Raw genomic sequence first — 20,000 nt, forward strand, 5'->3', positions numbered from 1 at the left:
CTCCATCATAACCTGTCAATTGGCAGACTTTAACTTCTTGCTAAGCTTTAAATTTTCAACAGTTGGGCGTTGTCTTTGCCAAAGATTTCGAGCACATGCTTTTACTTTGGCTTGTGTCTCCTTTTTTGTTTCTTCTGGTCTCTGTTTTCGTGTTTTGGCAACTTGGAGCCTTGCCAAAATCTCAGGTGTAAGAGGTTCATGGAACTTCTTTAGTCTGCAGCCACTTATCCAGTTGGGTTTGCCATCAAGTGTGGCCAAGTGTACCGCCCCACTTACGGATAAGTCATGGATTATATATGGTCCCATTCCTCTCTTTTTCAGTTTTGATGTGTATGCTAGCACTAAATCCCCTTTTTGAAACTTCTTGCTGATGATATGCGCGTCATGGAATTGTTTATTAAGACGTCATTTTTGTGCATACATCACTACGACAGAGCATAACCAAAATTCAACCAGTTGTTCTAGCTCTGTTACCCTATGTGAAAGCTCATGTCCTATCCATTCAAGCTCCTTGGCTACTCGTAGTGTTGGAATGAGAAATTCCATTGGCAATATTGCATCCAATCCAAACACTAGGTTGTAAGGGTTGTCCTTATAGCTATTTTAAAAGCCACACGATATGCCCAGAAGGCCAAATTTAGCTTGAGCTCCCAATCCATCCTTGAGTTTTCTTCAATCTTTGTGAGCACTATGCATAGAATTTTTTTCGTGCTCTCGGCTTGTCCATTTGCTTCTAGGTGATAAGGGGTTGATTTCTTATGTACCATCATGAACTCTTCGAGTAAATTATGGATTAATTTGTTCAAAAAATGAGTTTCCCTATCGCTCACAATTTCTATTGTGGTAAGCCGTATCTAGTGAAGATGTTTTCATAGAGAAAACAAGCGAACTCTTCGAGTAAATTATAGATTAATTTGTTCAAAAAATGAGTTTCCCTATCGCTCACAATTTCTATTGTGGTAAGCCGTATCTAGTGAAGATGTTTTCATAGAGAAAACAAGCGGTTGTCCTAGCATCGTTCTTGGCGTAGCCTTTGCCTCTATCCACTTTGTCAAATAATCCGTGGTGACAATAATATATTGCACTTGCATTCAATGTGTTGGTGGGTTAATGGGTCAAACAAAATCTATCCCCCATTTGGCAAAAGCTCTTGCTCCCATCATAGGGCGTAACGGCATGTTATCCCAATGAATATACACTTTCACTCGCTGACATTCTTCACATTGCTTGTTGATAAATTTTGCAACATCTTGGAATAGAGTGGACCACCATAATCCAGTAGTCATTATAGCTTTTGTTGTCGTTTCTATGGAGAAATGTCCCCCTGATAGTCTTGCATGAGCTTGTTCAAGAACTCATATATATTCCGCTTTGGTGATGCACAAATGTAGTTGTTTGTCCTTCCCTTTCTTATAGAGTTGATTTGCAATAAGCTCGTAGTCATTTGCTTCAAGTTTAATAGCTTTCCGTTGAGCCTTGCTTATGTTTTTAGGCAATAAGCCTTTTGTGAGATACTCAACAATGTATTGGCTCCATTTTGGGACTACCGATACTTGAAACAACATGGCATGTGGATAAGGAGGTTGCTTTTGACACGTGGGCAATTCCTTACGCATTTATGGACTTTAGATTTTAGTGTTGGCCACCAAACTCTTGCCCCATAGTATTTTTTTTAGCGTCTGATTGCAAGCCATGTGGATCCCTCCTATGGTTATATGTGCTTAGCGCAAGTAATGAGGTTTCTCGAATGGTTCAATGCGTAGGCGTAGAACCCCATCTTGCCCCATGTGGTATAATCTTTCTACAAGCATAGTCAAAGATACGGATCCTTGAATCATTGCTTGCTTTTTTGTGATTGGCAATAAAATGTCTAGCCAACCAATTGTCATTAGCAACACATATTGTTCACTCCATTTAGGGATCATCTTGATGTTGAACAAATATGCATCTGGTAAATCATCATGTACACCCTTTGACTAGTAAGCAAGATAGATGGTCTGCTCATTGATGAGTGGTGCATGGCCCACCTGGCTAATTCCCCACCGACATTCATCACTGGCACGTGGTAGTGGATACGAGGATCTTTGCCAGTGATACTACAGCTATACTTCATGACGGGTCTACCTTACCGAGAGTGATGGCACACTTATCTTGCCAGCTCACTCACTAGCGGTTTCACATTGACCATTGTACATACTACCTTTTTAGGTTGTCCTCCCTTTATGTTTTTTGTAGACCTCTACTATCATTTTGTATTGTGTGAAGAAGAAGAAGAAGAAGAAGAAGATTTTCAGCCTCCATCTTTGTGTGAAGAAGAAGAAGATTTTGAGGCTTTATCTTTGTGTACTCTCGTGTGTGAGTGTGTGTGTGCTTGCAAGAGCTCAAGCTCTCTCCTCGCTATCTCTTGACAACACAAAGTAGTAGTGCTTAGTGTGCAAGTACAAAGATAAGGTAGCCTTAGAGTGATGCGCATATATACAATGCACGGGGGAAAAAACCTCCTAAAGAGGAAAAAGTGCCCCAGTGGTCCTAAGTGTGTTCACACACATCACTAACATAATATCATAACGAATCTCCCTTGGGATTGATGCGGTGAACATGAGATCGCACTTATGTATTGAGAAGTGTTGGTCTCTATGGACTGAGATCAATCCACAAAAGGGAGTAAGCCCAAAGCTTTGCAAAAAGCTTCAAACTTCTCACGTTGCAAAGCCTTTGTGAAAAGATCTGCAAGGTTGTCCTGTGTTGGCACATAAGCCAAGTTGATCTCTCCTGCTGAGAGTCTCTCCCTGACATAGCGATAATGTACCTCAATGTGCTTTGTACGAGCATGAAATACTAGATTTCTTGCAACTGCCAGTGCGCTCTGACTGTTAGTGTAGATGGTGGTGGCAGCATCTTGTCCAACACCCAAATGAGCTGCAAGGCGTCTGAGCCAAACACACTCAATTGTAGCTGTGAAAGCTGCCATGTACTCAGCTTCACAACTAGAAGTGGCCATTGTAGGCTGCTTTTTGCTCAACAATGATATATAAGAGCTACCAAGCATGAATCAAAAATTGCTAGTGGACACGTGTGTGTCATAACAACCAAAATCTGAAAAAGCATGCAAATCTAGAACCAATGATCCCCCCTTGGGATAAAACAATCTAAGGTGTGTAGTGCCACTCAAGTAACAAAAGATCCGCTTAACTGCTTATAACCAATGCTTAGAAACTAGGCAATGCAAAAACTTGCTTATTTGTTAGACTGCAAACTGAATATTTAGCCTCGTAATGCATAAATAAATAAGACAACCAATTGCCTACTACTGATAGAGGGTAACATCAAAGTAGTCTCCAACATCATGAAGACTAAGCTTCAAACCTATTTCCATATAGGAGTAGCAATAGGTTTGCAATCCTCAAGACCAAATTTGCATAGCAAAGTCTCAATGTACTTTGTTTAACATAAAGCATAACCTCCATCACATTGCTTAAACTGAATGCTCAAATAATGATGTAAGAGGCCCAAATTTGACATCTCAAGAGCTGAATTCAATTCAGCCTTAAAATCAACAATATTCATCTTGTTTGGACCAGTGAGCAGCATGTCATCAACATAAAGAACAAGTATCAAAAGTACATCATCAACATGCTTGACATACAAAGTGCTTTCTATTGGACTATTACAAAAACCATGTGCAATGAAATATGCATGAATCTTCTCATACCAAGCACGAGGTGCTTGCTTTAAACCATACAATGCTTTCTTTATTTAACCTGCACACTTTGTTCTCTTGCTCTTTCTGAACAAACCCACGAGGCTGTGTTACATACACTTCCTCATGCAAGTCAATATTTAGAAACGCAGTCTTAATGTCCAACCGATGTACATTCCAACCATGATGAGCTGCCAATGCACACATGCTACGAAGTCTCTTCATAGTCAATACCCTTTTCTTGAATGAAACTTATGTCATGGAGGAGAAGCCCTATGTGCACTATATCTACCAAAGCTTTGTGGATGGACCCAGGAAGAAGGGGCCTATACTTTGCAACCCCCAATTGCTCACAAGAATCCTCTATTTTGGGGCCTGCATTCCCTTTCGCAGCCCAGAGAAAGCTTCCATAAAGCTTTTGTGCTCCTCCATCAATAAGCTGAAAGAAATCGAGGAAACCCCCTCAGTGGGCCAATACACGGCAAAGACAGTGTGAAAATTTGACAAGAAAGGCCACACATGCTCTTCGAATGAGCCCTCTTCGGATGAGATACGTCCACGACCCAGGGAGGAGACTCAGCAAGCAAGTCAAGATGGTAAAAAGGAACCTCTATCCATCAAAGGAAAACAACACAGGCAATAGGATGATATGATTCCTCTCTTGAAATCTCAGAGGTATTTCATGGTACCCTTCAATTGCAAGTGTCAACATGAAGCCAATGAATACTTAGGGAAAATGTCCAAAACTTCTTGTGCAATTAGGCAGAACCACATTTCAGCCAGATGTCACCTTTCAGTCTGAAACCAAGAAAAACTTTGCAAATAGGAAAAACCAAAAAGCCATGTCTCTGCCAGAAATAAAAAAGAACAGACAGAGTCAGGATGCCACATTCAGCCTGAAACCACCCAGAGAAGGCGTTGCTTTGAAAGGGACTCCTCACGTCAAATATTGCCCACATAGTGAGCTCGGCAGTGACGTCAGTAGGAAGAAAAAAGCTTATTGAATCATGCCAGCTGTGAAAAAGCTTGTGTCAGCACTATGTTTTTAAAATCCCTGCATGTGTAGGAGAGCGCCCGCTGTGTGTAAGCAGCAGCACACGCAGCAGTTTTCCCTCGCTCCCATGGCCGGGGACTCGAGCAAGAGCAAGGCACGGGTTATCTATGGCAGTCGGAGGTCAGGAAAAGCATGGCGATGAACAAACAAAACCAAGATCCATGTCTCAGCCAGACATGAGGAAAAGCTTTGTTGCAAATAGGCAAAGCTCAATGCAGCAGCCATCAAATAGATCCTCAAACATAAGTGCATCCTAAGAACAGCTTGAAAGCCTAGTAGTAGAACATTCTTCACAAAACTGCTAACACATCACCAGAACTAATGGTTACTAATTCACTTACAAGCATCAAGATCTTGAAAGACTAGAACATTCTTCACAAAACTCATCACTGGAACTAATGGTTGTAGCCGAATAAGAACATTGAATGCGAACTGTAAGAGAGCACCAATCAAGAGAACACACCATTTGCCACTCCCAATAGCAAAGACAAACCCCTGGAATTAAGCCAATAACTGTTTGCTAAAACTAGTCCCATATGTACAAACCATGAAATCCAATGGCAGCTCATCATAAACCACCCTATAATCCACCAATCTGCATGCAAAGGTGGATGAGTCACACATATAACAAGCTGCTCGATAGTGTTCCATGTACGATGTACCAACATGTATCAAAATATATACAATGTACCAAAATATATACAATGTGTACACCTAAAATCCAAAAGCAGGCCAGAGATGCCTCCCTCAAGGAAGCAGATCGTGAGTGGATGTCGGGGAAGGTAGGTTGCCCGCCAGTGGTGGGCACAGAGCGAAGTGAGTCATCTCACGTGGATGTCGAAGGGCCTTCACCAAAACAGGTTGCAACTTAGTATCACAGGCTAAAAACCTGATGATTTTTTAATCATCATCTTATCTCCTCATTAACTGTTAGTATCAAAGGTTGCAACTTAGTATCAAAGGTTAAAAACGTGATGATTTTTTAATCATTGTGTTATCTTCTCATTAACTGTTAAAGCATTTTGTATGGCATTCAGCACCTAGCACCCTGTGCAGAATTACCTCTCGACTTAGGCATCCACTGTGTCAAAACATAGGGCTCTCTTGGTTCGATCACTCAGCACAAGGATTGGCAGATCTTTATTTTTCACCTTGCCTGGAATAACCGCTTGGATCTTCTTGTAGGCGACACTCCGCTCCACCTTATTCTAGAAAGAGACACAGAAAAAAGAAGACAAGGAATAAATTTACATGATAATATCTTTAAATGAGATAAAAACTACAAGTATAAGCAAGACTTACATGTTGCTTGATGAAGGTCTTTATGAGGAAAAATCCTAGAGGAAGAATGGTGATGTACTCAGCTGCCAGTCCAAGCTCATTGTTGTCAAACTTGCTCTCTAGATCTTGGAGAAGGAGAGCTGTCTTGGCAAGATTATGCTCTTGGAAGTAAGAGCTAGGCTTAGGGAAGGCATCTGATGTGCGGACTAAGGGCTTATTGTACTCTGTCCAAATGAGGGTGGAGAAGGGGTGAGCAGAACCATCCCGGTCATCTTTGTGGAAGGATGAAACACTATCCTGCTGATCTTTGCGAATGGATGAAACACTACTCTTTGATTGCCCCTCTCTACCATCAGACCAGAGCCACTCCAGATTACAATACTTGAGAACCTCCCCTCTTAGCAAGGAGAGAAATGCTCCTTCATGTACAACTTGACCTTCACTATTCTTTATCACCACCCCTTGCGCCTTGATTATACCAAACACTCTCTTTTCTTCATTCTCCAAGAGGAGGAGACAAGAAGAAAGAAGGTGATGATCTTCTACTCTAGCTTCCTTTTCTTGAACTAGGTCTCCCCTCAGATAGGCAATAAACTTAAGGAGGATGGTATATCTTATACCATCTCCAACAGAACTCTGAAATGGTTTCTTTGATTTCTCTCCCACTAATGTTACTTCAAAATCAGGGAAGCAAGCAACCTCAAATTTGAGTGAATGATCTAAGATTTTGATCACAAAATTTATTACATCTCCAGCACATACCAAGACACTTGTGCCACACAATACGCTGTACATCTTCAGCACCATCACCTCCTCACAAAATTTATTACATCTCCCAGCACATACCAAGACACTTGTGCCACACAATACGCTGTACATCTTCAGCACCAGCACCTCCTCACGAAGTGAGGTCAGCTCTTCTAAAAGCCTGTCAGTTCTACTAGCTAGACGAGGCCACACAGAAAGCATGAATCCGGGAATACAATCAATGTTCTCCTCCTCAGGAGATACATCAGCACATGATGTCAACCGGAGATGGAGGGATGGATCTCTCCGTCTTAACTCAAAAGCAGACTGTCTATTAATTTGCTTTGGGGAGAAAGGGAATCGTAAGGCACCTGTATTAAGAGGAGAAGATGCAGAATGTGAGGTTGCACCTTGAGTGGCCTGAAGCTTTGCACGCTTGCTAGAAGGGGGGACGATGGAGAACGATCCATAATAGAATCGTGTAGGCATAGATGCGAGTTGTTGTGTGATGTGGCATTGCAAGGTTTACAAGCACAGGTGTAGACGAGAGTTGATCTCTGATGTTATGCGCAAATTAGCCTCGTCGCTTACAAGCGCAAGGCAATTTAGCCTCCTCCCTTACAGACATAGCAACGACTTGATGCCTTTGCCTTCCTGTGTGGCGATGGCGAATCTGTGTGCCTTCTCCTTCACTCGATGAACTCCCTTCGTCTGTGAATTCTTACAAACAATGGCACACACGAGATGGGGACGCTTTTTTTACGCTTTTTAAGGAATCGTATAGTTTTTAAGGAATCGTATAGTTTTTACGCTTTTTAAGGAATCGTATAGCTTTTTTACGCTTTTTAAGGAATTGTATAGTTTTTACGCTTTTTAAGGAATCGTATAGTTGTAAAAGTACTTTGGTTTGCATAGTTTGCATAGTTTGGTAGTATCCTTTTGTTCACATAAGTTTGGCGAAGATGCATGGGAAAGTTAAGGTGTAAGCAAGTATGAAGCAATTTAGTATTTTTGATAGGATGGGTTGGCTTAAAAAGTTACCACTTACATGTCGATTAGTGTAAGCCCATTTGGATTAGGGTAGGAATTCAACTTCCACATGCACCGAGTGTGTGGGTGCCTGCAAACCGGTTTATAGGAAAACTCACACAAGTGGGGAATGTTAAATGTTACTTTGGAGTATTACGCTTTATGTTCATTTACTGTGTGTTGATGTTAACCTATGAGACGGACATTGAGACGTACTATGTTTACGTCATTAATTTAAATATTTTGCATCATGGGCCGGGCTTTTCGGCACCATATGTTAAGGATGAATGGATTGGGTGATCGCCGATGAGAGGCGCACCTTGAATATCAGTAGGATAAGGGTTAGGGTCGGTCGGCCATGTATGGGCGCCCAAGTGTGAACGGCCAAGTCACCTATAAGAGTCAAATGTAACCCTAAAATCCTCATTCTCATGTGTTGTGAATACAAGACTGCTCTTGCCTTATCTCCTTGGTTTCCTTCTCCTGCGTGTGTGTGAGAGAGAGAGAGAGAGAGTGAGAGAGCGATCGAGCGCACTGTGTAGCGGCACGGCGGCGACGTCGAGGCGGTAGAGCGGCGACGGAGGCGGCTCCTCCTTCACGGCTGCGACGCGGGAATCCTTCAAGGTGGTTGTTAAGCGGTGAGTGACACACCTTTTGCATTCTGTTTTGAGCTTCCTTCCCTGGTTGTATGCTTGTAGCCATCGACTGTGTGTTTGTTGTTGAGGTATTTCTGTGTTTTGCAACCTGTTTCTGCAATTTGTCTTCTGCATTTCTGTTTCTTTTGTTATTTTTCCGCTCTGCGTGTGGGCGTGAGTTCTGTTATCTGGTTATCTGTGTGCGGGGGGGATTTCTGAATCCCCAGACCTATGTTGTGTGCGAACTGCGCCGCGGCCAAGGCTGAACCCTAAAGAAACCCTAGAAAACTTATCCAAAAAAAACAAAAAATAAAAATTTAAAAAAATATAAAAAATAAAAAATAAAAAATAAATTTTATTTTTAAAGAAAGAACCAAGCGTGTGGAGAGGATAGATTTTCTAATTGGAGAAAAAAATTTTGAAAAGAAAGAACCCCAATTGACCCACGACCCCGGCCTCGGTCTCGGTCTCTCGGTCTTTTGATATATAGGAGAGTGAGTCTCCATAGCTTTCTTTCAAGTGAGAGCTTATGGGAAGTTGTGCCCTATATGTAGTCCACTCCCCAAGGAGTAAAGTGAGCATGTGGGATAAAGCCCTCACCCTTTCCTCCACAAGCAAATAGGCTTTTACCCCTTCCCCCCAAGGGAAACGGACTGTTTTGAGGACTACAGGAGCTCTAGATAGGCGAACACGGTGCTGTAAAGCACACTAGGATCCTTTGAACGATACGCTCGTTTCGAGCTATCACACGCCCTAGTCCAAGTTCAAGGGGGTCAAAAATGGGTTAAAAACAATCTAAAAACAAGTAAAAAGGGGGTGCGAAACACCTAAGAAACCACTTGTGTGAGTTTCAAGGGTAGTTACCAACGCACATAGGGTACCCACGTCACATGCATCTACGTTCTGGTCGGGTGCTAGAGCCTGAACCACTAGAAAGCATTTCAGCCTATGCAGCCTCACACCATCCCTCCACGTTAGCATCTTGGCCTTCGGCTGGAACCCAAGGGAGTGCAACCCAAGATCCACGAATAGTGGATAGTGACTCGTCCTCTGACTCAGAAGCCATGGAAGGGCACCCTACCAAGAACCCTGAGGAGACAAGCCAAAACATGCCAGGTTGGGCCCCACAACCCGGATCTAGCATGTTTAGTCATCTAATAGAGACCTTTAGTAGAGCTACACGCTCTGAACATGCGACAAGCGAAGTAAATCAAGAAGGTGGGGTAGTGGATTCGCCATTCACATCTCATGTAGACCCTACCCTCCCAAAGAGTGTCCATGTGGATATTCTACCCACTTCGTTTAATGAGGGCCCTACTGAGCTACCACATTCCGATGATCTTCCTAAAGTAGAGGTCCCTAGAAGCCAATCCATAAGAAGTGACATTGCGTCCACTTCAAGAGAACCGTTTGGCACACCAAGTCTAGATGGGATATTTCTCAATGAAAATTGGGAATATGATCTACACACAGAGACTCTAACGGACCTATACACGAGTTACACATACCATGTGGGTTGGTGAGAAGTCCTACGATCTACATCTAGCGCCACTAATCTAGAAGAGCAACAGCAAATGATATGTGAGGCTATTCATAGAATTATCCAAATTGAGAGGCAAAATAGGGGAGTGAACCTAGTTTCCATTGGCCCTATGAGATTTTTGGATACGGGCAAGGCCAAACAACCAACCCTATCACAATTGGAGACTCGGTGAGTCCCATAGACCCTTCGTATGTTGTTTCGCCTGAAGTCTCAATGCAGGTTGAGCCCATGAGTAGTAACTTTAGCTTTCCAACCTTGGCTCAACTTTCCATTAGGGAATCCACAATGCCTACCCCAATGATGAGCATAGCGGAAAATGCACCTGTTATACCGCTGTAGTTAGTACGACACCGCTACCTAGTGGAACAGTAGCTACAACAATGCGTGCCAGTGCCTATCAACCATATGTACCTATCGCTACTCATGCTCATGTAGCTCCTACGCCTCTTAGTATGCCAATGGCGTATGCTCCACGACCACCTTATCACCACCCTTATCCAAGAGGAGCTAGGCCTAGTCACATATCATATCCTACGTCATTTGCCAACATACTGAGACCAATGCCAACTCCTATCAGCCAGGCTATCCCAGAAGTGCCTCCACCAGCTATGCCTGCTCACCTAGGTGATCTCGCAGCGTTTGCTCAGACGATCGGATGATCTATTGCGAAAAACATGCGGGGTATGCCTGAGAGAGAACCTAGAAGCAAGGCAGTACAAGTGGCTAAGCTCACTCAAAACTTCAGTGGTAACGAGGATGTTAGGAAGCACATTGAAGTCTTTGAACACGTGTGTGATTCTTTGGAAGAGCATAATGAGCTGCATAAGTGTAAAGCCTTAGGCTTAACCTTGAGTGGGAAGGCCAGAGATTGGTATCGAACCTTAAGGGTTGAAGAGCGCACTCACTACCCCACTCTCAAGAGATTGTTCTTGAAAGAATACATACGTGAGGGTGTGCTTTGGGGAGTAGCATCTGAACTCCAAAAAGCTGAACGTGAGGAAGGGGAGTCAGTGAGAGACTTTATAAGTCGATTGAAGCATCTAAATTCTCGCTGCACTCCCGATGAGCGCTTCAATAATAACCAACTGCTCGATAGATTCATCCGAGGATTGCGCCACGAGGACATTTACAATGGCCTAGTCATTAGAGGTCTTACAACGTGGGAAGCAGTTCACTGCCAATGCAATCCAGTTAGAAGACAACTTGATGATTGCAGGTAAAAAGGTGTCTTCAGAAACAAAATCCGTTAGTTCACAAGTATCTGGGCACGAGCCAATGACAGTAAAACCTATTGCCAAGGAGCCCAAGATATCTGAAATGTCTGTGATCGACCTTACTAAGGCTCTCCAAGAATACTTTAGGGGTAATGGAGCTCCTCAGAATAGCCATATGTACCCAAGGAGAGAGCAACAATGGTGTTCGGTGTGCTTAGGACCACATAGCACGAGTGAATGTCCCACATTCAGGGTTAAATTCAATGGGAATTGCAATGCATGTGGTAAGTACGGCCATCAATCTAAGGATTGCCTAGTGCTCAAGCGAATATTGGCAAATCAAGCACCCCTAGCCTGGTCTCGCGCTAATGCCTTCACAACCTGTCGAGAGCCTGTCGAGCAACCGTCACAACACATAGTTCCAAGGAATCCGAATGTAGTCCAGTCTGTGCCGTTACCACCGCCAGTGTTAGGACCACAACCTCCACATCCAAGGATTACCCCAATAAACCAGATGGGTTGTGAGTCACATAGTGCGTGTGGGGATTATGAAGAGGAGATAGACCCCACTGCTCCATATGGGATTGATACGTTTGAAATGATTCCCCAATACTACATGGAGGATCATTTTGGGCAAGTCAAGCCTGCATATCAAGCGGCTGCTCTCGCCACAAGAGGGCAAAACCTTAATACCTTGGCGAGGAGACCACCTCTTCAATGCTACGAGTGTGGTGGACCGCATCGTGTAGCAGAGTGCCCTAATAGGCTACAGAAGATCGCTACTCATATGCAACCAAATCAAGGGAGCACATCGGGAATGCCGGTACTTACATGTAATCGTTGTGGCATAGATCATTTGATTGCTCAATGTCCACATAATCCTAATGCACCCAAGATTACGCCATTGAATTTGGTTGAGGTCACCAACCAAGCACGAGGAACCACACCCGTTGTACCCGCGAATGTAGTTACACAGTCAATGCTTCAAAATCAAAACTACATTCTTGAAGAGAGGGATACTGCATCAATCGCTCAGGCAAAGAAAAAGAAAACACGACGGAAGAGATCGCTTAATGCCACGAGCTCCAAGCCTAGTTCAAAGACTAACATAGGGACAGGAGACGACCCCGTGTATATGAATGATCCTGAAGATGATTCCGATTCAATAGAAACCATGGGGACCAAAGCCACTACCTTAAGGGAGGAACCCACTCGGGAGCTCAATGAAGGAGAATCAAGCGAGTACCTAAATAAGGGAAAACAGAAGGAAACTTCCTCGGCCCCACAACCAAGTCAGTTAATGCCCTCTCGATCACCCAAACTGACTGAGACTCCCCAAGACAAGCCACGTGGGCCAAAAACCCTTAAGAAAAAGATTGGAACTTACCCAAACCCAGTTGAGGAGATTGAACAAGTGCAACACTTAAGGGGTTTGGTGGAAGAAACACAAAGAGAACTGGAGCCAAACCCGAGAAAAATCAAAATTCCAGACACAGTGTTTCCTACGCAAGTTCAGCCTCACAGGAACCATAAACCGTTAGCTATACCTAGTATCATTCGGGAAGAAAGTGAGGATAGGACATCAAGAAGTGGGCAAACACCCTTCTTGCTGGAAAGAATGTTTAGTGAGGGAATGCCTGACCCCATTGAAGAGGAAGTGATTCCATCTTCACCAGTCCCTAGTCAAGGAGCGATGTCTTGAAAAGTACCGTTGAATGTGTCTAAGCTAATGGATTTCATGTCCTCTAAGATCAGAACCATGATCATATCCAAATTATATGGAGATCCTGAGCTATTCTTAGCTCTTCGAGCATTTCTCAATGGAGAACTAAAGGCGGGGCTACCACAATTTGCAAATATGGATAGACTTGACACGCTTCAGGATGAAGGGGAGCATTGGGATCTACAACCCAACTTAGATGAAGATTTGGTCGTTGAAATACCTGTTAACAAGTTGGGACAGTACTTTGAAGGTGACGAATCTAATGTAACCCTCCCCATTACTACCAAGGGATTAACTCTAAAGGGAATCCTTGATGGTGGTGCTGGAGTGAGCATTGTGACTAAAAACTGTTGGGAATCTATGGGGAGACCTCACCTCGAAGTCACAAACATAGTGGTTAAGATGGCAAACGGAACTATTGCTAAACCTATTGGAATGTTAAGGGACCTTAAGATCAAGGTCTTGGGATACAAGGTAAAACATACCTTCATTGTAATGGATTTCTCCAAGCATCCTATGTCATATCAAATGATCTTAGGATGTCCTTTCATGAGGGAAGCACAAATGGTGCATGACTGGTCGAAAAACCATGTCTACCTACAATTCCAGGACTCTGTCATTCGAGTTGATCTTGAGAACGATCGTGCACATCCTTTAGGAAGCAAGGTTATCATCGATAATCGATCGGATACCATTGTTCATGCCGCCCCATTAAGGTATTGCTATACATGCAAAAAAGAGACTGATGATGGGAAAGATTCTCCTTACATGGATGTCCTATCGGGTATGACTGAGTCGGATAACGTGGATTGGGTACACCTAGCGGCAACCATAGACACATGGGGAAATAGAGGCACAAGTTGGGTAACACCTGAGGAGCAAGATATGCCACCGTTAGTGCCAATAAACATGATAGGTGTTATGCACTTGACCCCTGAGATGGCGAGAAAGTGGCAAACTCCACCGACACTGAAAGTAGCGAAGAAACTGACCCTGAGCCTGATGGGAAAAATGAATCAAATATTCACCCAAAGGTGGAAGCAAGGTGCTCAAGGCCTAGGACAGTGACCTCCTGTAGTTCATCCGAAAGTGAAGATCCACCAAGTGAGTCCGAATCTGATAGAAACAAAAATCAAAAACTTGGTAAGAACACCATATTGGGGAATATGGGAATTTCTCACAAGTTTGGGGAATATAGGGAATATGGGAATTTCTCACAAGTTTGGGACACGTGGTCAAAAGTTTGGATTAACCATAACTTGAACACCACTAATCCAAAATGAGCGCTTTATAGCTCTTTAGATTCTATTTTTCAAGCGCTTTCCAACGATAGGTCATATGATAGGGTTTTGACAAACTTACAAACATGTTATCCATGTCCCCTTTTTTAAGTATTCAAAAATAGGAATTGGAAAATTCCCAAATTCACTAATATGGTGTTTAAGAAGAAAACAAAACATAAGCGCCAACGCTATCGAGCTAATGTACGCACTGCAATAAACAAGGAAAGATCCACTGCAGAATGGCTTAGTTATGTAGGAGCCATCGGAAGATAGTGGATAATTGGGGACAATACCTCCAAAGTGTCATGTGGTGTATTCCGCAACCTCATGACGTCGCCCAATTAGAAATCGAAGAGAAGCCGAAACTAAGTCGTACTGCAAGAAGGCGGCAAAACCAAGAGTGGGCTCAACAACAAAAGGAAGCAGAATTGAAAGAAAAAAGCCTGGCACAACAAGAACCAGCAGACTTACACCCCGCACCCGAGCATTTCAAATCATTCACCACAGGGGAACGTAAAGTAGTCTACACAAAAGCCCAACGAACGCCTACCAATGGGAGTAGCGGTGTCTACGATGGCCCTACGGTAGTCAAGGAGATAGACTTAGCAGATTCGGGTGAGGAGTCTAAACCAGTTTTTATTGCTCAAGACCTCACCAAGGCGGAAGAAGCTGCACTTACGAAGATTCTTAAGGAATTCAAGGACATATTTGCCTGGACATATCATGATATGAAGGGTGTCCCACCCTCGGTGGTGCAACACACGATTCCAATGATTAGCACTGCTAAACCAGTCCAGCAATGCCCCTACCCAATGATTAGCACTGCTAAACCAGTCCAGCAACGCCCCTACCCAATGAATCCTAAGTACACAAAGATTGTACAAAAGGAAATTGAAAAGCTGGTAAAATGTGGATTCATATACCCAATTGAGCACTCAGAATGGGTTTCTCCGATAGTCATCGTGCCAAAGAAGAATGGGAAACTCAGAGTGTGCGTTGATCTCAAAAAGGTTAATGCAGCCACCAGAAGGGATCATTACCCCTTGCCATATTCTGAACATGTGCTTGAAAGAGTGGCAGGCAAGGAGGCATATAGCTTTTTAGATGGGTACTCGGGTTACAATCAGATCACAATTGCAGACGAGGACCAAGCTAAAACAGCATTTATCACGGAGTTTGGAGTGTTTGCCTTTCGCGTCATGGCTTTTGGCTTGACCAATGCACCTGCAACATTCCAACGATTGATAAACACGGCCTTTAAGGAATATCTAAGGGACTTCTGTGAAGCTTTCTTAGATGATCTTTGTGTTCATTCCTCTTGGGACGAGCACTTGTTGATGTGTTTACGAAAAATATTTGAAAGGTGTAGATTATATCGCATCTCATTGAATCCTTTCAAATGCCAATTTTGGGTTAAACATGGAGTTATCTTAGGGCATATAGTGTCCAAAAATGGGATTTCCACTGATGAGAGTAAAATCAAGGTCATTCTGGAACTGCCACCACCCACCAACTACAAGGGAGTCCAACGCTTTATGGGCCACGTTGGTTATTATCGAAGGTTTATTCTCTTCTTCGCCGAGATAGCTCGACCATTGTATAAGCTTCTCATCGAGTTTATTTGGACCGAAGAATGTGATCGTGCCTATGAGCTATTAAAGAAGGCCTTGGCGAGTGCTCCAATCTTGAGAATGCCTAACTGGGATTTACTCTTTCATGTGCATATTGATGCATCAAACTTTGCTATTGGGTGTGTTTTAACTCAACCTGGAGAACACAAGCTAGACTACCCCATTAGCTTTGCCAGTCGCCAGTTGAACGATGCTGAGATGAGCTATACCACTACGGAGCGAGAAGGGTTGGCAATGATATATGCAGTAAGGAAATTTCATTATTACCTCCTTGCCACCAAGTTTGTTTTCTATGTAGATCATCAAGCATTGTTGTATCTGGTAAACAAACCATGCTCCATAGGAAGAATCACACGATGGCTATTGATTCTTCTTGAGTTTGATTTCACTGTTGTTGTGAGACTTGGCAAAAAACATGTTATGGCTGATCATTTGTCTTGCATACCTAATGGTGAGGCTCCTACGGGGGTTGATGATGACTTACCGGACACTTCCCTGTTCATGGTGGAGACAATGCCTGAATGGAGTGAGAAGATTGTTAACTTTTTGGTTAATGGCTTTCCACCCAAGGCGCTTCGTAAAGATCTAGCTCAAAAGCTAATCAAAGAATGCGAACCCTATTGCCTGATAGCCGGGACTCTTTATAAAAGAGGAAAGGATGACGTTCTTAGGCGTTGTGCCCGAGAGGATGAGTATCTATACATTTTACAAGAGGCACATATGGGCGTAGCCGGTGGTCACTTCTCAGGAGACTTAACTGCACGAAAGATCTTACAATCAGGGTATTGGTGGCCCACTATGTTCCAAGACGCATCACTATTTGTGAAGGGTTGCGATGAATGCCAACGATATAAGAAACCCCAGAGGAAAGATCAGATGTCCCTACATCCGATCAAAGTAAACCAACCATTTGAAAAGTGGGGTTTAGACTTTGTAGGTCCAATTAGTCCAGCGGCCCGAAACACACAATCTCGCTATATTATTGTGGCCACTGACTATATGACCAAATGGGCTGAAGCAAAAGCGACACGTAAGGCAGATGCGAGGACAACAGCCAAGTTCCTCTTTGAAAATATAATCACACGATTCGGTTGTCCTTTTGAACTTGTGAGCGACAATGGTACGCATTTTATAAATGAAGTGATTAAGGAGCTCACAACAAATTTCATGATATCCCATCATAAATCTACTCCTTACTATTCGCAAGCGAATGGCCAAGCCGAGAGTACCAACAAGACTTTAATCTCTATTTTGACAAAGACAGTTGAAGCTCATCACACGGATTGGGATCTAAAGCTTACGACAGCTTTATGGGCCTATCGTACTGCGTACAAAGTGGCTATTAATTGCACACCATTCAAAATGGTATATGGCCAAGAAGCAGTCATGCCGTGGGAATTTGTCATTCCTAGTCTTCGTGTTGCTACTCAAGAGGGTTGGGATGGTAATCCCTTAGTAGAGCGTTTATATATCCTTGAGCGGCTAAACGAAGAAAGACAACAATTGGCTGTATACAATGCCCTTGTGGAGAAGGATAGAAGGAAAAAATGGTTTAATCGCCATCTAAAGGACAAGGACATCAAGGTTGGGGATAAAGTCCTGATGTATGGAGTGCAAAATGAAAAGAAGAAGCTCAAATATGCTGGTAAGGGACCATATAGAGTATGTGAAATTACCCCGCAAGGTACCATCAGAGTGGAGACTCTCGACGGAGTTGAAACCATTGGATTCCTTAATGGGAGTAAATTCAAACGATACTATGACCCCCTGAGCCAGGAGGAGTTACATGCAATCCATCAAAAGAAGGCAGCTAAAGAACAAGCTGAGCTTAAAAAGATACAAGCAAGAGTCGAAGCCAAAGAACGTCAACAGCGTGCTAGGAGACAACGAGAAGCCAACTTGGGAATTACGCAAGTATTTTTCGAGGAAGCAGAAGAGGATGCACTGGAATCTGACCCACCTCTAAGAACCCAATTGAGTTACAGAGTCCTTACGGGGAGGTGCTGTATAATGTATTATTGGATACAGGAGCTCAACACAATTTGCTATCATATGGCGTGTGGTGTCAACTGGGAAAACCACCTTTATCCAAGAGTTCTATCCAAGTTCAAGGAATCAACAAGAAGAAAACCCCTGTCTCAAGAATTCTGCACACTCCGGTTGCCTATGACAAGGGAACCTTGAAGTTAAAGACCATCAAAGCAACCCTGAGCAAAGCTCTCTGGATGCGGTGCTACGCTACTGTACTAAGTGTGTGTGTGTGTGTGTGTGTGTGTGTGAGAGAGAGAGAGAGAGAGAGAGAGAGAGAGAGAGAGAGAGAGAGAGACCTTTGCATTGAGTGTGTGCACGAAAGAGATGGAGAGCTCTAAGTGCTTTTCTTTGAGCATGTGTATGAAGGAGATGGAGAGCTCTGAGTGAGTTGGGGTTTGTTTGTTGGAGTGTTTCAGTTGAGGATGTCAACGTGCGTGCATGAACAAGAAGAGTTTGTATGCACAGAGACTCTAGCACTATTGTGTGTATAAGGGCTCCGTATATATTGTAGCTTGACCTAAACATGAGGATAAGGTGTGTGTGTACTTGAAATAGGATGATGATTTTGAATGGAACCCAGTGGTGGCATTAAAAGTGAGATGGCTGCATTATATAGCATGATTTTGAATGGGAGCAATTGGAATAATAAAAGGTGTACAGGCACTCGAGTGCCAATGAAAATGTTTTATTCAGAAAAAAAAATCCTTGCCATTTTAAATTAAGAGAACCTTTCTTTTGGTTTGCCACCTTTCAACCATCTTTCTAAATATGGGGCTCAATATATATATATGTGTGTGTGTGTGTGTGTGTGTATCTATATATATGCTTGAGCACTGCTACACATTAAAAGTCCACTTTCTATTCTCTCTCTCAATATACCTAGGCTAGCTTTTTAGCAACTCTTGCTAGTAGTCTTTCTCTCTCCTCTGGACTCACACCTCAGTGTCTGAAAAGTCCTCCCACTTTCTCCCTTTCTCTCTCTCTCTTGCAAACGGCTAAGTTTTAAAAGTATAGGTTAAAGTAAATTCTATTCTACCCCTCAAGTTATTGTGACACGTGTTGTTACCTGGGGGGGATTTACGCTCATATCTCCTTTATATATGTATATATATAGATACATGTATATATCTTAAAACTTGAGAGATTAATTAATGGACCTAATAGTAATACACTAGAAGGTATTTTGCAATGGGTTGTTGAGTTTACTTCTTATACATCTACCCTTTAGTCCATGAGACAAAAAATCCCCCCATGGGCCAAGGCCAATATCACACTAACTTGTAGTGACAAGAATAAAGCGCGAATAAAGATTGCATGCAATCTGTGAAAATATTTTGGCAAAATCGAGAATATTTGCACACTCAATAAGAATTTGTAAAAAAAATTAAAATCAATTTCTCTCTAAATAAAAAGGCCTACCAACATTGGTTGAGTGTAATTGAAAGTGAGAATAATCCAGAAACTTGGGCCGGGTTTGGAGAGGTGTTTTAGTAAGGATTTCACACTTGTGAACAAAAAATTAGGGGAATGGTGAGGTCTATATGAGGGTCTACAGGGGTCATTTAACTCGAAACTTTAAGGATGTACCTAAGATATTGCCAGGGGGGTTGGGGTCACGTAAAATATGTCAGTATACCAGATGAACTCAAGTGAAGGGGTTTTTTAATTAAAATCTCAAGGTAAATCTATAGAAATACATTTAAAGAAGGATCAATTTTTGAAAAAAAAAATGTAAGTGTATAAAGAAAAAGGGGTCATTTTATTCATGAAAAAAAACTCTCAGGTAAAGGGTTTCCAAATGCTCCATGAATGCACATTGAAAATAAGGTGTCTAACGAGTGCACCCATTAGTATCCTTTGATGAATCAAGCACAAATTCCCTAAACTCTCACTTCAATGAATCATCAAGACAGGTGTAACCACTAGTCTTCAACAAGACACACCCGAGGACGTGTACAATTTAGGAAGGGGAGAATGTTCCGAGAATGTCCAAACAAAAGCATGGAGCATTGTAAAAGAAAAGGGATTACTGGAACAATATCAATAAGCAGTAAAAGAGTTTTTCAGAGGAACTTACTATTTTTGGCCAGTTACTACTTTTAGCCAGGATGGGAGTCGGCGGCTAGAAT

The 20,000-nt window shown here is 42.8% G+C and overlaps 1 long non-coding RNA gene and 1 pseudogene across 1 annotated transcript; one reads left to right on the plus strand and one right to left on the minus strand.

The window, feature by feature from the left end:
* Positions 1–5,444: 5,444 nt before the first annotated feature.
* On the minus strand, positions 5,445–6,466 carry LOC147621734 (uncharacterized). The gene is made up of 3 exons (XR_015269704.1): positions 6,057–6,466; positions 5,817–5,962; positions 5,445–5,600 (listed from the first exon to the last, which is right to left on the minus strand). It is a non-coding gene; the product is annotated as an uncharacterized LOC147621734 (long non-coding RNA).
* A 3,554-nt stretch (positions 6,467–10,020) lies between these two features.
* Positions 10,021–20,000, plus strand: part of LOC147621735 (uncharacterized) — a 10,862-nt pseudogene continuing 882 nt past the window's right edge.

This window comes from Cibotium barometz, chromosome 29, assembly GCF_041138505.1.
Source record: "Cibotium barometz isolate CiBa-2024 chromosome 29, ASM4113850v1, whole genome shotgun sequence".
Lineage (NCBI taxonomy): Eukaryota > Viridiplantae > Streptophyta > Polypodiopsida > Cyatheales > Cibotiaceae > Cibotium > Cibotium barometz.